Source organism: Sarcophilus harrisii, chromosome 4 (assembly GCF_902635505.1).
Source record: "Sarcophilus harrisii chromosome 4, mSarHar1.11, whole genome shotgun sequence".
NCBI lineage: Eukaryota > Metazoa > Chordata > Mammalia > Dasyuromorphia > Dasyuridae > Sarcophilus > Sarcophilus harrisii.
The window spans coordinates 375196503-375214321 of record NC_045429.1 but is presented as its reverse complement, the minus strand read 5'-3'; the positions used below and the strand labels follow the sequence as shown (position 1 = coordinate 375214321).

The window sequence follows — 17819 nt, the reverse complement described above, 5'->3', positions numbered from 1 at the left end:
AACTTCTTGGAGTAGAGGGGCTGATGATAATAAATGCCAAAACTAAATTACTTCATTCTTATTTTGTGTTTCTTTTCTAAAAAGAAAGAGTTTTGAATTAGGAAAAATCAAACAAAAATAAGTACAGGGGACTAGATATGTAATATAAATGATGATATAGTCAAGTAGCATCTCCCTATCCTTGATAAGCCTGACATAAGGTCCCAATGAACTACATCTAGAGCAGCAAGATAAAACTCAAATAGAAATCGGAGCCACTAAACTATACATAAGGATCTCTGCAGGCTGCAGACTAAGACAACTACATATTAACAATGTCTATGTTCTACTGTATTTTTACTTATTTTGTTACAGGTTTTCAGTTATCTTTTAATCTATTCAGGTTTTACTCATAAATATTGTAATTAGCCCCCAGATGGAGTATTATCCACCTATGTTTTAAAGTACAGAAAGAACAGGCAGATATGATTATTAAGTGTCTATGAGTGATTTCTTTAAAATCTTAGAGAGTAAGAGAAGTGCCAACGGATGATAGAAAGGTAAATGTCATCAGAAGACCATCAAAAGAGAACTAAATATAGAAGAGTCAATTTGACTTCCATTCCAGGAAACATTCTAGAAAACTTGAAAAGTTAAAATGGTTTGGAAACTATTAGAAATGCAATCAAAAATTTCTTTCTTTTTTAAATCACCAAAATAGCTGAAGATTAGTCAATATCAAATTAATATTATTTAGATTTTGAAAGAGTAAATAACCTGATTAATTGGGAGGTTTTTTTTCCTGTACATAGTATATTAAATTTCACCAAAGCATTTAAAAAGTTTATCATATTATCTTCCAATCCATTCATCTATCCATCTATCTACCTATCTATCATCAAGCTTTTATTAAGTATCTACTATGTTCTAAGAACTGTGATAGATTCTAGCGATAAAAAATCAAGAATAGAACAGCATATCAGAGGATAAGCATGTACACAATTATATAAAGAATAATTACAAAGTAGTTTGTAGAGGAAAGACACTAATACCTGGGGGGATACAAAAATTTCATATAAAAAGTAGTGCTTGAAGTAAATTTGGAAGGAAGGAAGATATTATGGAGTAGAAGAGGACAGAGCACATCAAGCACAGAACATGGCTAGTGAATAAAAGTGGAGATAAGAGATAGAACATTGCATGTGTGGAACAGCAAAACTAGGGCTGGAATAAAGAGGATGTTCAGTGAAACTAGAAAAATATATGGGGACTGGTTGTGAAGGGAATTTAAATTTATTCTAGGAGAAATAGTAAACTACTGTAATTTAATTAATAAAGGGGTGACATGGCTAAAGTTAACATTAAGGAAAATCACTTTGGAAGCTATGAAGACGATAGGGAAAGTCTTTGAAGTCAGGGAAGGATTTAGTGAGGGAGATAGATTAGGAAGTGACTATGAGAAAGAAGGGATGACAATTTGAGTTACAGTAGTAGCAGTATGAGTAATAAGAATGGAATTGTTGCAAGATATTAGCATCTCTTAGATGTAAATATGACAAGACTTTGCAACTAACTGAAAATGAAAAAAATAAAGGATCTAAATGATGATGAAGCTGAAGGTCTGTTAGACTAAAAGGAAAGATCATGGTATCCTTGACTGAAATAAAAAAAAAAAAGTTTTGAAGAATGATATTTTTGGGAGAGATAGGAGGTAAAGATAATGAATTCTAATTTTGGTCTGTTGATTTTTAGATTTTTCAGGACATACACTTTGCAAAGCCCAATAGTATTGCAGATAAGTTGGAGAGATATGGGCTTTTCTAGTTTGATAAATTTGAAAATAATTGAATGACCTAAAGAGTAAGCTTTAATGGGCAATCTCAACCTAGAGAGAGTTTTTTTTAGCTTTAAAGGGTTATTTTTATTTTTTTAGTTAAAGCTTTTTATTTTCAAAACATATGCATAGATAATTTCAACATTCACCCTTGCAAAATCTTATGTTCCCAAATTTTTTCCTCCCTTCCCCCTTACCTCTCCCCTAGACAACAAATAATCCATATATGTTAAACATGTGCAATTCTTGTATACATATTTCCACAATTGTCATGCTGCACAATAAAAATCAGATCAGAAAGGAAAAAGATGAGAAAGAAAACAAAGCACAATCAAACAACAATAAAAAAGTGAAAATACTATGTTGTGATCCACATTCAGTTCCCACAATCTTCTCTGTAGGTGCAGATGGCTCTCTTTATCAGAAGACCATTGGAATTGTCTTGACTCACCTCACTGTTGAAAAGAATCACGTCCATCATAATTGATCATTGTATAATCTTGTTGCTGCCATATACAGTATTCTCCTGGTTCTACTCACTCCATTTAGCATCATTCAGAACTCTCTGAAATCATGCTGTTGATCATTTCTTATGGAACAATAATTTTCCATAATATTCATATACCATAATTTATTCAGCCACTCTCCAACTGATGGGTTTTCATTCAGTTTCATGTTTCTTGCCACTACAAAAAGGGATTCTCTAGCAGGATTTTTCTACTGAAATGTCATAGGCTTGCTCTTCAATTTGCAAATGACATGAAGGTTAAATCATTAACTAATGCACTAATTATAGAACTTCATCCAAAAACATCTTGGTGGTCTTAAAGATTAGGTTGAATAGAAAATGAGGAAATTTATTAGGGATAATCTCAAGTTAATCTCTGGTTCTCACATAAATCATCCCAAAATCTCATCAACTTTTCCTTATTGCCATGTAACATTGTATATCCTAGATCTTTTTTTAGGTAAACTGTTGTATAGCCATATTTTTCTACATTATTCTTGTGAAGATGATTTTTCTTTTAACTCAAGTTTAACACTTTACCTTATCCCTAGTGTTTCACATTCTCAGATTTGCCTCAACATTATTTGGATCCTGCTGCCATAACTAAGTATTCTAGCTTTGCCTCCAAATTTTGTGTTATCTGAAGATTTGGTAAGCATTCCTTTGGAACTTGAGAACTGATTTTCTGAAAGATATAAATTGCAAAGGGATGAAAGCAATGTCCTATTTTTATAATGTCAGTGGAAATATACTTTCAGAAGCATGATGGAAAGAAGTAGGAATTAACTGAGGGTGAACTTCACTGGGGCTATGTAGTCCTCAAAAGAGTATTTGATCAAATTTGGAAATGAGAGTTAATCTCCATATGAAACTACTAAATTTTGGCTGTCTATGCAATCGATTGATAAACAAATATATGCTAAGTGCCAGGTATTGACTTAAGGGTTAGAGGTACAAAAACAAATTTTGAAAATAATCTTCAAGAGGCTTTCATTTTAATGGAGGCTACATAAATATGTAGAGAATATATGAAACATGAACAAAAGTTTTAGGAGGGAAGATAACAGTTTTAGGGGTAGGTACAGAATCACAAAAGGCTTTAGATAGAAAAGCTGACACTTGAACTAAGATTTGAAGGAAATAAAGGATCTGAAAAGGTTGAAGTGAGGAGGGAAAGCTTTCTAGGAATGGAGGGTAGTAAATTCACAGGCATAAGGATAAGAAATAGAATGTTATATATAAGAAACAGCAAGCAAGTTAATATGGTTGCCAAGTACAAGGTATTTACAAGTGGAATAGGTAAAAAAAGATAAAAATCAGAAGGAGCTAGGCTTTAAATGCCAAAGAAGTTTGCATTTGATCCCTAGAAAAATAGGAACCCCTAGAGTCCATTGAATAGAATTAAAGAATAGAGAAAGGATTAATATTAGATTCTTATGTCACAAAATAGTCTGGTCCTAAGAAGAATACCTTAAAAATAATAAGAATATTACATTAAAGATGATTTGAACATGAAGAGATATAACAGGGGAACAAATAGGACATTATGATACTAGTCCAGGACAAAAGGCCTAAACTATGACAGTGGCTGTGTGAGAGAAAAAAATGAACTTATAAAAAAAAAAGCAAACTTAAACACGACACGAGTGAGAGAGAGTTGTCAAGATAGAACAAAGACTATATAAACCTAATTAACTGGAAAGATGGTGGTATCAAAAGTAACAGAGGATAATAAAGGCTATTGCTACTCTATCATAAATGATATAATCTGATTGAAGAAAAAAGTTGTGGTTAGTCAGAAACTTCTGTGTTCAAGGCCCTTTTGTTTTGTTTTGTTTTTTCCTTTGCTGCAGATAAAGGAATAAAGCCAGTGCAGAGGAGTGCCTGGCAGATGGAAATGCAGATGCCAAACCAAACCACAGAGGACCATCATGTCAATGTTGAGATATCAGTGGAGGTATATTTGGTTATACTCCTTGGATCACTTTTTAAGCCACTCATCTGTAGCAAGCAATGACCAGAGAAAGGACCCTCACATTCATTTTCTCTACATTGAGAACAAAGCAAAAATCACACCTGCCAAACAGAGAAGCTTGAAATCAACAGGGAAATCAGATGTGATTTCAAGGTTCTAAAGTTCACAAATATGAAATGAAAAATCTGCCAGAGCTTCTCCCTGTAGGTAGTATATTAAAACCCATGAAAAATCTGATTTTTCCAGTACCACCCTTTGAGATAGAAAGTAAATGCTTATTAAAGAAGAACTTCAAGAGGAGTCCTCTAAGTGCTGGCGGGTTTTTGTTTTTTGTTTTTTTGGGTTTTTTTGTCATCTAACCCTTTGACATTCACCTCCCAAACCATAATTGAAATATCTATCTCCTGCTACTTTCATCTACCAATCAAAAAATTTTCAAAGATTTTTAAAACATTTTTTTTCCTACAGTAACTCACAGGAAAACAAATTATAGTTTCCTTCTTTATTAGATGCTAATTGAACTATTTCCTTTTGTGTAATGAAAGTGTTTTAAATAAAATTTAAATTTTAAGTAAATTCTAGTTTTCAAAAAATAATTACTAGAGTCAAATTCTACCTGAAGTATTTAATTCATTGTCACAGTCTTTGACACATCATTTCTTTGTATTTTTCACACAATGAAGTATGCAATTAAGAATGAACTTGTCAATCATTAATTTTTTAAAGTACCTACTGAAAATACTGTTTGATTGGAAAATGGCTTCATTGAGTGATTTTGGTATCGTTTTATTTGGCTAAGTCCTTTTTTACTTTAACTTGAGAAAAATAATTATTAAGAATTTCAGACCTATAGAGAGGAGAGAGCCATGTCCATATAGTAGATATATTAGTCTTAGGGTCACAATGAGACATGGGTTTGAACCTCACTTCTGATACTCACTAGATATGTGATCCTGTGTAAACAACTTCTCAACATCTGAAAATTTTCTAAAACCTAATTACTAATAGATGAGTTATAATCTCTATACATGAAATAACTAGCTAAAATGAAAAGTTTGGCAAGGTATTATAACTGGACAAGCAACTTAGGGGTGAGAAAGATTGCTTTTAAGTCTCTCTTCTTACACATTTTATTTTTATGACCATGTGCAAATCACTTTACCTTTCCAGTGATCCAAGAAAATTGTATCAAACTTAATTAACTATTACTTGCTCATTATCAAACAAAGTTTCTAGACAGGGAATTCCCTAAAATAATGGGATCAAGTTTGAAAGAGAAGAGAGGAAAGAGAAAGGGAATTGAAAGAAAGAATGATTAGAAAAAAAATTTAAATTCATTAGAAGCAGAGATTTTAAAAATGTCTCTTTCTGATCCCAAACTTCCTTTTTCCTTTAAAGTTTTATTTTAAAGTTAGTGGAAATAAGCTACATATTTCAATAACCTCTACTAAATCTATCCTACATTTTATGGGAAGAAAGAAGTCTAGATGTGTAACTCCAATGCTATAAAGAACTCTTGGTAAGGAATTTTCCCGTACTATTTAATTTTTGGCAACAGTTCTATAATTTATAGTCTTAGAAACTTGCCTGGCACAGTAAGAGATGAAGTGATTTATCCCTGATTACAAAGTTAGCATGTATCTAGTCTATTTTTGAACCCAAGTCTCTGATTCCATGGCAATTTTTTTTTATCTATTACATCTTGCTGCCTCTCTTTTACTATAAATGATACATACATTTTTTTTTGTTGTTTGAACTACACATAAATGACATCTTTCTATTTAGACTACAAATCCTACTTAGTTTTTTTTTTTTGGATGATGAAAGGCATAATATTGAAAACATGGCAATAACAACCTCTTCTCTCCACTGGACTTTTAAAAGCCTACTACTAAATGTTAATTTCCTTAAGCTACAAGAAAGATGGTTTCTGTTAATATTTTTCCCCAACACCTAGCAAAGTGTCTATCATGCATTAATAACTATTTGCTATTTCTAATTCTATAGAATATAAGATCCCAGTTGATGGAGATAAATTCTTTTTTGTCTTTGTATCTTTGTTGCTTTTATAGCCCAGTGCCTAGCATTGAGTTGACACTTAATAAATGTTCATTAATTAAATGAATTATTTTACTATCTCTCAAAGAATATCATAGCCTATAAGCTCTGAATGACTCTCTAGATTCATAAAAATGTGTTGTTGTTTTTCTATTTAGAATAAAGTGTATCTCAATGTCAAGATGGAAACATGCTATTTAGCACATTAAAACATAATGAAAAAATCAAAAGAGATACATTAGTATCTCAAAGCAATAACATTCAGCGAGGTAGTTTACATTTCCACTTGTGTACAAACTGTTCAGTTTATATCCCATTCCAGTAGACAACAATAAAAGCCCTAAAGCAATGATATGTTGAAAAACTATGAATGAATTTAGGCTTATATACAGAGACCAGTTTGTGTGTGTAAATACAGCTGAAGTAGGAAAAGAAAGAGGAATTGATATATTCAAAATATTTTAATGTTAGAAAAGGGGAAATGTATTGTACAACTATCAAGGCATTTCCCAAGTGCCTCCAAAACCTAAGTTATCAATGACAAAGGGTGGCTTAATGAAAAGAAAAACAATAATGATTTAAGGGCCAGATCCAACTTGTAAAGCACCCAAAGATCTAGTGTCACTCTTGGCTTTGCTATTCAGTAATAACAGCTCACATTTATATGGAACTTTAAGATCTTCAAAGTACTTTATACACATTCTCTTTGCTCTTCACAATACATTTGTGAAGCAGGTGCTACTATTATCAGCCCCGCAATAGGCAAATTACTCAGAATTTGAGTTCTTATTCTTCTGACCATAGGTTCAGCATTTCCCCCATTATGCCTTAGCACCTCTGATGTTCTGTATATTTATGGGTTTTCAAATAACCTCTTTTAGCCTCAGTTTCATCACTGAAAAAGTAGGCTAATATAAGGACTTGTGCTGCCTATCATATGGAGTGGTTCTCAGGAAATCATTTTGTAACCAGGAAGGCATATATAAAGTATTCTTTCTCCTAATTTACCTACAAAATTTAAAATCCAGATTCGAACCTCAATAAAACAAATGAGCAAAAATATACAAAAAATCTACTTAGCAAGCAACTAAAAATTCTATGACTTAATTAAGGGTAAGTTTCTGCCAATTTAAATGAACCATAAAAATCAGATAGTTACTTTGGGTGTGTGTGTGTATATATATGTATGTATGTATGTGTATGTGTATATATATATATATATATATATATATATATATATATATATTAGAGAAGACTGGAAGGAATAATAAGTTCAAATGAAAGAAAGAAAGTTTATGAGATAGTGCACCACAGTACAGTAGATAGAAAGCTAGACTTTTTGTCAGGAAGACCAATGTTTAAATCCTGCCACTAACATATGTTGCCTGTTTGATCCTGGACAAATCACTTTACTTCTCTATTGCTTTATTTTCCTCATTTATAAAATGGTGATAATAATAACACTTATCTTTCAGGGTTATTCTGCGAATCAAATGTGTTTATAGGTATAAAGAGCTATAGTACTTTAAATGCTAGCTATTATCAAAAGAACTTTTCTTCTACTTAAAGGAAATTTTATATATATATATACACACACACACACACATATATATATATATATATATATATATATATATATATATATATATATATAATGTTTGAGTCAAATAAGATGTCCCATAAATGACCAATGCAATCTAATTCAAATTTAAAAAAAAAAAAACATATAAGACACTTCATCTGGTGCTGGAAATAAAAGATCAAATTTACATTCTCCTAGAGAGATAAAATATGTACCCAGAAAAGAATTCCCTGCTGCTTTTGTTCAGTCATTTCTGATTCTTCATGACCTTGTGGATCATATTGCCTACAACATTTTCTTGAAAAAGATCCTGGAATGCCATTTCTTTCTCCAGTGGTATAAGGGAAACTGTTTAAGTGACTTGGTCAAGGTCACAATGTTGTTAAGTGTCTGAGACCAGATTTGAACTCAGATTTTCCTGACTCCAGTCCTAGTTCTCTATCCACTGAGCCACTTATCTGTACATGAAGATAAGATAGTCCAATTCAATTTATGGAAAGAGAATACATCTGACTTGAGTTTTGAAGGAAGATAAGGATTATGAAGAGGTAGTGAATCCTAATTATTGGAGAAAGGCTGGGGCAACCCAAAGATGCAATAGCTATCTCATCTTTAGAATCAAAGATCACAACATAATTAGACACAAAGAGACATAGAGAAAAGCTTCAGATATTGTGACCCCATGGTGACAACTTAGTCTCTGTCAGACTAGGTATGATTGTGACTACAAAGACTATGATTACAAAGTCTATTGGCAAGATGGGTGACCAATAAGAGGCATAGCTCATAGACATGAGGAAAAGAGATCCAGATAGGTGGGTGTTTTGTGATAGACAGGATTACTAATATGTCCTAGAGAGTAGACAAACTACTGGGACACTGGTAGCAGATAAACTTTGGAAGCTAGGAGACATAAAGGGTTATCAGTGGATAGGTCTTTTGAGAGAGTAATTGGTAGGCATTCTAGTAGACAGATGGAACCTGGTATCAAAAAACATAATGGCAATGTTGTGCAATAGGATGGGGTGGTATTAAATTTGCAGTCAGAGGACTTGGATTCAAATTTCACTTCTACTGTTTTACCTATATGACCTTGAGCAAGATGTTTGAATTCTCTGGGCTTCAGTATCTTTATCTAGAAAATAAGGGAGTTGGATAGATGGCCTCATTTAGTACCAGGGGTGACAGTCTTTAGAAAGCCTCAGAGGGAAGAAAAACAAGATAAGACCAGGATATCTAGGGTACCAGGAAGAAGCTAAAGATGGACTCAGACACAGAAAGATAAGCTATAACCCAGATACTGAAACTACAGTGAGAAGAATGTTGTTAGTACCAAAGAACAAAGTACAAAACAGTAATGAAAATAAGGTTTAAATAGGCCTAGAACTAAAACTTGCTTCATTTTTCATTCAACAAATATTAAATATAGGCTATTGATAAAGCACTGACTTTATGAAGTGGGAAGCTATGAATTCAAAGGTCTCGAATTCAAACCTAGGGGAGAGATGGAACCCAAAGCCTGGACAGAGCTAAATCTATAAGTTGAAGTTCATTATTCAAATCTGGGAGGACTAATAGAATGAAAGAAACCAAGATGGTCAACAATACCATGTTGAGGTAAACAGATCACTTTGAAGCATACAATCCTATATTTAGAGTGGGAAGGAATTTTACAGATGTTTGAATATTATATTCAAACATAATCTCTTTATTTTCTAGATGAAGATCAGAGAGAGCAATTTGCCAAGAGTTACAGAGCTGTTAAGTAGCTGATATAGCAACACACAAGGATCTATGTTTTTGTATTCTCCCCACCAATGCAAATTGCAGTTATTCTAAAACTTACTACAGGAGTGCTTAGCAATTACCTGAAGTATATTAAGGTTAAGAAACTCTTAAGTCAAAAGCCTCCTGAATGTCAAAGTGAAATTTAAACCAATGTGCTCCTAACAGCACTTATTAACAGCATTCTACTTTTAGTGCTTACTCCAACCTACTAAAAGTTTCACCTTTACTGTAAGGCTGTTGACAATGAATGCCCATTTTTTAAAGTTGAATTCTTTCAACTCTGGATAAAATATACTGAAGTATGAAATGATCAGTTATAAGGAGATAAACCTAGTGACTTGGAGGAAATAGTGTTAATCCAGCATTCTTTCCACAGGGTGGGTTACATAGAATTTAAGAATGATGGTTTTGTAAACATATCTCCAAGATATCAAGACCAAATGACTTCATCTGTCAATTTAATGCTAAACTGTTGAAAAATATTTTTTGCTTCTAACTCTTTGTAATTTCTTTGTGTTAAAAAAATACCTTTTAAAGTTCATGTTTCCATAAAGAAAATTTTTTTTAGCATCTGAGAGTATCTCTAAAGTATGAGTAATATTAAACATGAGAAAGTATGGGGATAGATTCAGTGGAGGACATCAGGTAAATTCTGAAGTTTGTACATTGAAACTAAGCACAATCTTGAAGTACATATTTTGGGGTATGATTTGCTCATTAGTGGCAATATTTCATGTCGATGAGATCACAGACTTCTATTTGAATATTTTTCCATATTGGGCAATACACTTTATGATGAGCCTTACATTAATACACTAAAACTGATCTCTTTCAATTTTTAAGTAATAAAAATAGAGTCCTTAAAATCTATGATTCTTGTTTGTCCTGTGGAAGCTATTTATTATAGATATTTTAGGTAGACACTAAGGAAGATAGACACACAGGTGATGGCTTGATTCCTGGTAGCATCTCTTCCTATAATTTGATATGCTTATTTTGAGATCATAACTAGTCTTCCTCCAAAGTGCATATTTTTTGCTTCCAAAAACTTGAGAGCTTTATTTTTATTTTTTTAATAAAGCTTTTTTATTTTCAAAACATATGCATGGATAATTTGACAACATTGACCCTTGCATTGCCTTGTATTTCAGATTTTCTCTTCCTTTCCCAGCCTCCTCCCCTAGATATCAAACAATTCAATATATATGTTAAACATGTTAAAATATATGTTAAATCCAATATGTATAAACATTTATACAATTCTCTTGCTGCACAAAAAATATCAGATCAAAAGTAAATGAGTAAGAAAACAATGCAACTGAACAACAACAAAAAGAGTGAGAATGTTATATTGTGATCCACATTCATTTTCTACAGTCTTTTCTCTGGGTGTGGAGGACTCTCTTCATCACAAGATCACTGGAATCGGTATCAATCATCTTATTGTTGGAAAAAGTCACATTCATCATAATTGGTCATCATATAATATTGATGATGCCATGTACAATGATCTCCTGGTTCTGTTCATTTCACTTAGCATCAGGTCATGTAAGTCTCTCCAGGATTCTCTGGAATCATCCTGCTGATCCTTTCTTATACAACAATAATATTCCATAACATTCATATACCATAACTTATTTAGCCATTCTCCAACTGATGGGCATCTACTCAGTTTCCAGTTTTGTGCCACTAGGAAAAGGGCTGCCATGAACATTTTTTGCACATGTGGGTCCCTTTTCTTCCTTTAAGATCTATTTGGGATATAGGCCCAGTAGAAACACTGATGGGTGGGTCAAAGGTTATGCAGTTTGATAACTATTTGAACATAGTTCTAAACTGAGAGCTTTATTTTTAAGTACCCTTGAGATCCAATTCATACTATCCATTTGTTTAGCAAATCCCTCTGCATAGAAAGATAGCAGATACAATTTTAGTATATCTTTGATTAAAATTAATTCAAATTGTGAATTAGTGAATTCCAAAATTATAGACATGTTATTGAATGACTAAAAAGCCTCTAATATACATTAAAAATCTTAAATTTTTTGTCATAATGATTACAAGAACACCCCATTTCCCACTAGAACCTTGGACTCATTCCTTGGGATGTTTAGTTTTTTTCTAATAGAAGAGATAAACATGTACACAAAAACTAAATTCTTATTTGTATACAATAATACAATTCAAGTACAAAATCTTTCATTCATTACTTATTGAGAGGCTCTGTGCTGTGTCTTGGTGGTTATAAAGAAAACTAAGACTTGATTTTTTTCCCTCACGGAGTTTACAATTTATTATGGGGAGATGAAACATATATTTAAGAGACAAGATAAGATGTGAAACATGGCAAATGAATTGAATAGTCATATAGGAATTCAGTAGTAAAAGAGATAACATTCTTTGGGACTCAAGTAAGACCATGTTGAAGTTAGCTTCTGTTTGATAGTTTCAGTCTCTAGGATAGATATTGAATTAATAAGGCAAGGAGAAAATTAGGTTAAATGCATAGGCATACAATTTAAGTTCATGCACATAAATACTTAATTTATGCTGCCACTGAACAAAATTATAAAGAAGAAATCTGTCTTAAGTGTCTTCTTCTATTTTCTCATTGTTCATCATCCTCTTACCCCTCCCATTAGAGCCCTCTAAACTTGTCAGGTCTTTGGTTGAGTTGCTTCACTAAGTATCTGCATTTCTCAGGCAACTTCTTATATTCAGTACCTTCTACGTCAAATCTTATCTCTCTCATGCCCCATCTCTTTGGAGATAAGCTATAGTAATTTGGGAAACAAATATTTGAAAAAGAGATAAAGTGGAGAGTCACCCTAATTACACAAAATGTTTGTATTTTAACTGAATTTCTAAAACTAATCTATAACATGAACTAATGGTGTTTCTGGGATTAATGGTGATTTACTAAGAGGATGCAAAGGAGAGGAAGATGGACACATTTTGGTAAGTAGTCCTCTCTTTTCTTTCAAACCACATTGGATAGCCAACCATTTATTCTGTCAAAGGAAAACATGATCACATATCTCTTCTACTGTACTTCAGGGAAATTTATATATACATATATATTTGTATGTATGTATTAAGTTTCTTCCAAGATTTGCATTCTTTAATAAGCTATTAAATAATTAAATAGCTTTAATAAGCTAATTTTTTTATGGAAAAGGAGTTTCCAGTATAAACCTGGGATAATGCTTACATTTGGAGGTTTTTCCTCATTTACTCAAAGATTCTTCATTCTGGAATTTGAGTTATTTTTGCGATTTCCATTCTAAGGTATAATTCTACCCCACTGTCTAAAAGCTAAAATTTTCCAAGACTTGCTCTTTGTCATAGAAACAGCAAGTGGCCTACATTTTGACTGCAAGAGTCAACACAAAGGTTTATATTCCTGCTATGAGCAACTGGTTCAAGGAAGCATCCCTGGTTGTATTTCTCACACTTTTTAAATAGTATAAGAATGCCAATTGTTCAGTTGATTGGCAGGGCCTGTATTGAATTCTCCAAGTGAAGCTTCAAAGAACAAAATATATTGTAGGATTAACTCCCTCACAAATACTAAGAAAGGGTAAAAACATGAATTAAGAATGGGGCTGGCAGCCCAAGACTGGTAAAATGATTTGACTATTAGCAATAAAGTAGGAGTACGTTAGAATTTGATCCTGGGCATGGCTTTTTTTTTTCCTTAGAGGCCTTGCGTAAACAAGAATTATTATTGGAGATATGAAATTGTGCAGCATGACCCTTGCATCTAGTATTAAGGAACTGAATGAATATTTTTCTAATCAGCCTATGGATCAGCATCATGACTACTAATTTCATTTGTATCCTCTTCCTCATCCTTTGGCTTTTCTGACCAAAGATTCCTAATTGGTTTAGTTAATCTTCAGTTGGATTTTATTTAATTCCTTTGATCATTTGAATTGTCTTTGGATTAACTCAGATGTTTCCAGATATGTTACCTCTTTCCTTAAAAGAAATTTGAGACATACAATAATATACTTGAGGATGATAGTATATTTCCTATTTTATTTTCAATATAATAATAACACACATTCATACAATGCAAGTTTGCAAAGCAAGTTCTTCACAAAAATCTTGTGAGATAATTCTTACTATGTACCACACGCTGCTATAAGCAGGTGATAAAAATACGAAAATGAGCCATCTTTTGCCTTTAAGGAGCTTACTTCTGTATAGTAAGATGGCATATACAGGAGAGCAAGAGTCATAAAGAGGGAGAAATGGAAAAAGACAGGTAACTGTGTATGCAACTAAATGTAAAATGAAGGCATGCTTATTAGAATACTAGCTCACAAGAGTGGAAGTCCAAGTTCTGTTGGTGGCTTAGAAACAATTTAGATGAGTATGGTCACAGAGTTAGTAAGTGAGCTGAGAGAGAAAGAGAGTAAGCTTGTAATGCAAACTCCATGATCATATTCCTTTGGTATGGATGACCATGATTATGAATGGTATGAAACAATGAAGAGTAAATGAGCAGAACCAAAAGATTTTTGTATTTAGTAAGAGCAATATTGCCTTAAGAATTATTTTGAGCAAATAAGTCATTTGACTATTATGAATAAAAATACTATCTGCATTCAGATCTATTGTTTATATAGAATTTGTGTATGTGTGTGTGTGTGTGTGTGTGTGTGTGTGTGTCCAATGGTAACCATCTCTAGGGTGGGAATGAGGGAGAGAAGAAAAAGAGGGGAAGGAAATTTGATATGATACATTTTGTGGTGTATTTAAAAGGAATATCAAGTCGTACACAGTGGATTTGTGGTTATTTGTGCAATCATTTTTATTGTATTATTTACAGAAATGCTCATTTTATTCCATGAATTCAAAATGAATTAATTAAACAAAAAAATTGCTGCTGCCATTAAAAAAAACCATTAGGTTTCATGTTTCTGAGCTTTTGTTCTGCCTTTTCCTTTTAATACCAGGCAATTTCGCTTGAATTCTTATAATAGTCAACTTGATCTAGTCAAATATGATGCCAATGTAATAGTTAACAAGTTTTTTATACATTTTTATAATTAGAACACTGATGACCATCAGTTTAAAATGAATCAAAAGGATTATCAATTTCGAGTTCAATTCTTTCTCTATTAAACTTGCTGTTGCTCCAAATATGTTTCCCTAATTATAAATGCCAATAATTAAGAAAGGTCTGATTCATGCTTGAGGAGTTCCTTTAAAACACATTGAATTTATAGGGTGATATTCCTTTTATTGGAATTTTAGTAATATTTCACTGATTTTAGCTGCATTAATTCTCTTGGAGTGTTGTGAATGAATTGGAAATGAATTGGCTCAAACCATTAGGGTTAAGAATTAACCCTTTTATTGTTCTATAAAAGCGAGTAACTCTGACACCCTTCAAAGTCACATTGTTTGTCATTTTTCTTCTTCAGATGTCAGAACAAAGAAGAGGAGATAGGGTCAAGGGAGTCAGATAAAGGAAACCTTGTGAATAGGTGTAACCTCTCTGACAAGATGCTAATAGCTATTTTGGGCTAGGAGAAGAAGGGGAGACAAGGCAGAGATAGAGAAGGCGGTATATATTCTTACTTAGATGAGTTGAGAGAATCATTACTGGATTGCAAATTCATGAACATAGCCTTCACTGCCTCTTAATACTGGGAATCTTGGGACTTGGATGCTTTTTCAAGTTGACATTAAACATTATTTCAATATTTTAGGGAACTATGTTTTCATGTGTGTGTAATCCCTAAAAAATGCAAATTGTACTAATAAATTCTCTTCATACCTTCCTATATTTAAAAAAACACTATCCTTGGGTAACTGATCAGGAATAATGAGGCTTCTCCAAATTTAGATAGTCAGTTCTCTGGACACTGAATATATAGTTCAATTGTGCACTAAAATTTAAAATTATTCTAACTTTGAAAGAACTAGCATAACTTGCACTCTACTGGCACAGTTAACAAGTACCCAGAGTGACCTCTAAATCACAGTGATATATTGGAGTAGAACATTATTGTGATTTAGTATACAAGGAAAACATATTGCAAATTAGCATGGGAGCTTGGGAAGAACAATTCAGAAGTACCAGTCTCACATTGTAATTTTTACAATTACAAGACAGCAATCCTTTTTTTCTGCCAGTCTTGTTACCTTTATATGCTTCCCAAAAGAGGATAGGGAGAATAAGTATCTACATAATAGCAAAAGCTGAGCATTTATTAAGTCATAATGCTTAGAAATGTCACTGTCTTTTTCCATCAAATTCATTCTCTAGTCAGGGTAAAATACAGAAACCCAAATAAAGGACATGTTACTCATTAAATGAATAGGAAGATGAGGTTTGTCAAAAAAAACAACAGGCCTTAAAATGTTGCCAAATGGTCCTTGCACTAAATCTAAAATAGAACTCTCTGTAGAGCATCATTTCATTTTTTTTTCCTTTTCTTAATAATCATTGCCACTGTTCTCCATTACCTAAGGCTTCAAGCTATAGTACCTATCTCTAAATTAATACATGTGTGGCTGTGTACATGTAAATATGCAGGTGCACATTCACACATTTAATATACATAAAAATTATAAAGTAAATATAAAAAATAAATAACATATATGGATATATCCATACATACACATAGCTTTAGTTGCCCTAAAAAAAATTCAGTGTCAGGACGAGATAGTTGAAATGACCATGAAATAAGAACAAAAGACAAAGACTTTCTTTTAAACAGTTCCCTCCCCAAAAAACAAAACCCTCAACACATTTCATCATGATGCTTTGAAAGAAAGATAATAATATCCCAATAATTGAGTGCTTGAAATATCTTGAATCATTTTCAAAGGCTATTTATTGCTTTGGTTATAAAGATTTAATCTTTTGCAAAACATTTCATCTTCACTGTGTTTCTTTTATTTTTGAGACATATTAGTATAACAACCACTTTAAGTAAAATTATTTTTTCATCGGGATGATTGGATACCCAAATTTTGAAAACATGCTTATACTTGAAATAAAATGGAATTGAATTGGGGGATAAAAAAGGAAATCACAATGCAATCTGTCTTTTCAATTCCATCTTAACACTTGTATTCTTGCATTGAAAAGAATCTTCTTTATTTCCTCTTATCTCTGTTTTAAATAGATGAGAATAGAAAAGTGTTATTGTAGCATCACTTTGATTTATTTCTATTTTGCTCTGTATTCATTTCTAATTTATTTCAATCCTTAGAGAGTCAGAGGATTTGAATGATATAAAATAGAATCCCTCTTATTTAATTCAAGACTGCTATACCTAGAAATGATAATTTCATTAGAGAGGTAGGGATTTCTCAAATAAAATAAAAATAACATAGCATATACATAGTGAAAGTTATTATGAGTTTTTTTTTAATTTTTCCCTCCCTTGACTGGAGAGAACTTGCTCTCCCTACCCTCCCCATCCTGCTAACTGCCTCACTCATTTAAGTTGTGATAGGAAGTATTCCAGTTTTTTTCAAAGGGGAATTAGAAGATCCAAAGGACAAGTGGGGAAGAAATTAGATATTTATGCCACTTCCCCTAAAGTGTTGTCACAGGTAAGAAACACACTATCAAGGTGTGTTGGGGAAAAGGAAGTCAGACAACAAAATTATCCTGTTCCAGATAGGTATACATATTAGGGACCAGTTCAGAAAGGACAGGAGGCAGAGTATGTTCCTAAAACCTGGCACCATAATATCAGGCCAAGGCTTCTGAATGGAAGAGCTTTGCTCTTTCATTACATCTCAGTAATAGCATATACCTACTACAGAAGAGAAATTCTGAAATACTTTGCTTTGCAATGCTGCATGAGGATCCAATATCTCTAGAAAAGGAGCATGTAACTCTCCATTTTAGGAGTTCCTGAGAACTATAAGCAGATAATTAAAAGATGGATGATAATTTGGGAGTACAGACTGCCTAGTGGATACATAGCATCTCATTTTTGTTGAAGTAGATTTTGCTAGGAGGAATGAGCGAAGCAGATTGCTTAGAGTTGTGAAGGATTGGATATGGAGTCATTAAATATGAGGCTGAAAGATATCATACTAACATCAAGTCCTACTGAGT

General features: G+C 32.6%; 1 long non-coding RNA gene across 1 annotated transcript in view; it reads left to right on the top strand.

Annotated features, from left to right (window-relative positions):
- Positions 1-4803, top strand: part of LOC116423365 — a 53901-nt gene extending 49098 nt beyond the window's left edge. The window contains exon 3 of the long non-coding RNA XR_004233954.1: positions 4175-4803. This is a non-coding gene — a long non-coding RNA (uncharacterized LOC116423365). The remainder of the gene's footprint in view (positions 1-4174) is intronic.
- The last annotated feature ends 13016 nt before the right edge of the window (positions 4804-17819 follow it).